The sequence below is a fragment of the Calidris pugnax genome, unplaced genomic scaffold, assembly GCF_001431845.1.
Source record: "Calidris pugnax isolate Ruff unplaced genomic scaffold, ASM143184v1 scaffold753, whole genome shotgun sequence".
In the NCBI taxonomy this organism is placed as follows: Eukaryota; Metazoa; Chordata; class Aves; order Charadriiformes; family Scolopacidae; genus Calidris; species Calidris pugnax.
The window spans coordinates 12445-16122 of record NW_015091415.1 but is presented as its reverse complement, the minus strand read 5'-3'; the positions used below and the strand labels follow the sequence as shown (position 1 = coordinate 16122).

Genomic DNA, 3678 nt, shown 5'->3' with positions numbered 1-3678 from the left:
GGAGGGGGTGGTCCTGGGGGGGTCGTTCCCCCTTTGGGGGGTCAGTGCCCCCTCGGGGGGGTCATTGTCCCCCCGGGGGGGTCCCCACGTCCCTGTCCCCCCCCCAGGAGACGCTGCGGACGGCGCTGGCGGTGGGGGCCGACCGGGCGGTGCTGGCTGAGGTGGGGGAGGGGGCGGCCCCGGGACCCCGGGAGGTGGCGCTGGCTCTGGCCGGGCTGGTGGGGAGACTGGGACCCGACCTGGTGCTGCTGGGGAAGCAGGTGGGGCCCTATAGACACCTATAGATACCTATAGACACCTATAGAGACCCTATAGAGACCTATAGACTCCTATAGAGACCCTATAGAGAGCCTAGAGATACCTATAGACACCAATAGAGACCCTATAGAGAGCCTAGAGGTACCTAGAGATACCTATAGAGAGTCTATAGACACCTATAGAGAGCCTGGAGATACCTATAGACACCTATAGACACTTATAGAGAGCCTAAAGAGAGCCTAGAGACACCTATAGAGAGCCAGAGATACCTATAGACACCCTATAGACACCTATAGAGAGCCTAAAGAGAGCCTAGAGACACCTATAGACACCTAGAGATACCTATAGAGACCCTATAGAGAGTCTAGAGATACCTATAGACACCTATAGATACCTATAGAGACCCAGAGATACCTATAGACACCCTATAGAGAGCCTAGAGGTACCTATAGAGAGCCAGAGGCACCTATAGAGACCCTATAGACACCTAGAGATATCTATAGACACCTATAGAGAGCCTAGAGATACCTGTGTTGGTGGCCACCAGCGTGGGGAGCAGGGCCTGAGAGGTGCTGGTCCCCCTGTGCTGGGCACTGGGGAGGCCCCACCTCGAGGGCTGGGTCCAGTTTTGGGTCCTTTACCATAAAAAAAGCCATTTTGGGGCTGGAGCGGGTGCAGAGAAGGGCGATGGGGCTGGTCTGGGGCACAAGTCTCCTGAGGAGCGGCTGAGGGAACAGGTTGGACAAGATGATCTTTAAGGTCCTTCCAACCTGGAAGATTCTGTGATTCTGAGGAAATTTTTTTACCCAAAAAGGGCTGTTAAGCCTTGGAAGGGGCTGCGACGGGGGGGGGAGGCCCCATCCCTGGGGGGGTTCAAAGGACGGGTGGATGTAGATATGTAGATGATATGTAGATATGTAGATGATATGTAGATATGTAGATATGGAGGGGTGGGTTAGTGGGTCAGTGATGGTGCTTTTTGTTCATTGTTGGGGGTGTTTATTTTTGCCAAAATTCGGCTGACGGTTGCACACGATGATCTCTGAGGTCCCTTCCGACCTGGAACATTCTGTGATTCTATAGACACCCTATAGACCCAGAGACACCTATAGAGACCCTAAAGAGACCCTAGAGATACCTAGAAACCCCTAGAGACCCTTATAGAGATCCTATAGACACCCCAGAGACACCTATGGACCCTATAGAGACCTAGAGATACCTATAGACACCCTATAGAGACCACTAGAGACCCTTATAGAGATCCTATAGACACCTAGGGACACCTAGAGACAACCTATAGAGACCCTAAAGACAGCCTATAGACACCTAGAGATACCTAGGGAACCTTATAGAGACCCCATAGACACCTATGGACCCTATAGAGACCTAGAGATACCTATAGACACCCTAGAGACACCTAGAGAGACCCTTATAGAGATCCTATAGATACCTAGGGACACCTAGAGACACCCTATAGACACCTAGAGATAGCTAGGGACCCCTATAGAGACCCCACAGACACCTATGGACCCTATAGAGACCCTATAAAGACCCTAGGGACCCCTATAGAAACCTAGAGATACCTATAGACACCTCAGAGACACCTATAGAGACCCTAAGGACTCCTATAGACCTATAGAGACCCCTATAGAGACCTCTAGGGACACTAGAGACCGCAGAGAGACCCCTATGGACCCCTATAGAGCTCCCATAGACCCCATAGACCCCTATAGAGCCCCCTATAAGCCCTAGAACCCTCCTACGGGCCCCTATGGATCCCCTATAGCGCTCCCCCCCCTCCAAAGAACCCCATAGATCCGGGGGGGAGCCCCGCGGCCCCTATAGGGCACCCTATAGCCCCTATATGTTCCCCCCAGGCCATCGATGACGACTGTAACCAGACGGCGCAGCTCCTGGCCGCCATCTTGGACTGGCCGCAGGTGAGCCCCGCCCACTTCCGGTCACGTGGGGGGTGACTGGGGGATGACGGGATAGCCCGCCCCCCTCCCGGCGCGGGTGTGCGGGGGGGGGGGGCGGCCTTACTGGGAGGGCCCCAGTCTGTACTGGGAGGGCCCCAGTCCGGACTGGGAGGCCTCAGGCCGTACTGGGAGGCCCCCAGTGCTTACTGGGAGGCTGCGGGGTGTACTGGGAAGGGTCTAGGTCATACTGGGAAGGTCACAGTTCGAACTGGGGCACTGGGGGTGCGGGGGGGTCTCCCAGTTTGGCACTGGGGGTCTCCCAGTTCAGTACTGGTGCCCCAGTCTGGCACTGGGTGTCCCAGTTTGGTACTGGGTGTCTCCCAGTGCCCTTTGAGGGTCTCCCAGTCCCTCCTGGGGTCTCCCAGTTCTGTACTGGTGTCCCAGTTCAGTACTGGGGCTGTCCCAGTTTGGCACTGGCTGTCCCGGTTTGGCACTGGCTGTCTCCCAGTCCCTGCTGGGTGTCCCAGTTTGATACTGGGGGTGTCCCAGTCCCTCCTGGGGTGTCCCAGTTTGGTACTGGGTGTCTCCCAGTGCCCTTTGAGGGTCTTGCAGATCCTACTGGGTTCTCCCAGTCCCTCCTGGGGTCTCCCAGTCCCTGCTGGGTGTCCCAGTTTGGCACTGGGTGTCCCAGTTTGTCACTGGTCCCATTTCCCCCCCCAACAGGGCACGTTCGCCTCGGGGGTGTCCCTGGAGGGGGGCTGGGTACTGGGTGTCCCAGTTTGGCACTGGGGGTCCCAGTTTGGTACTGGGTGTCTCCCAGTTGGGTACTGGTGTCCCAGTTTGTCACTGGTCCCCATTTCCCCACAGGGCACGTTCGCCTCGGGGGTGTCCCTGGAGGAGGGGGGCTGGGTGCGGGTGTCCCAGTTCGGTACTAGTTGTCCCAGTTCGGTACTGGGTGTCTCCCAGTCCCTTGTGGGGTCTCCCAGTCCCTGCTGGGTGTCCCAGTTTGGCACTGGGGGTCTCCCAGTTTGGCACTGGGTGTCCCAGTTCATTACTGGTCCCCATTTCCCCACAGGGCACCTTCGCCTCGGGGGTGTCGCTGGAGGAGGGGGGGCTGCGGGTGCAGCGGGAGGTGGACGGGGGGCGGGTGTCCCAGTTGGGTACTGGGTGTCTCCCAGTCCCTCCTGCAGTCTCCCAGTTCATTACTGGGTGTCCCAGTTCGTTACTGGTCCCATTTCAGGGCACCTTCGCCTCGGGGGTGTCGCTGGAGGAGGGGGGGCTGCGGGTGCAGCGGGAGGTGGACGGGGGGCGGGTGTCCCAGTTGGGTACTGGGTGTCTCCCAGTCCCTCCTGCAGTCTCCCAGTTCATTACTGGGTGTCCCAGTTCGTTACTGGTCCCATTTCAGGGCACCTTCGCCTCGGGGGTGTCCCTGGAGGAGGGGGGGCTGCGGGTGCAGCGGGAGGTGGACGGGGGGCGGGTGTCCCAGTTGGGTACTGGGTGT

The 3678-nt window shown here is 58.1% G+C and overlaps 1 long non-coding RNA gene across 2 annotated transcripts; it reads left to right on the top strand.

Moving 5' to 3' along the window:
- The first annotated feature begins 81 nt into the window (after window positions 1-81).
- Window positions 82-3656, top strand: LOC106899618. 2 transcript variants are annotated; one of them, XR_001414065.1, is made up of 3 exons: window positions 82-260; window positions 2136-2198; window positions 3583-3656. It is a non-coding gene; the product is annotated as an uncharacterized LOC106899618 (long non-coding RNA). The 2 variants fall into 2 exon arrangements; XR_001414064.1 differs by lacking the exon at window positions 3583-3656 and adding an exon at window positions 3253-3325.
- Window positions 3657-3678: the final 22 nt, after the last annotated feature.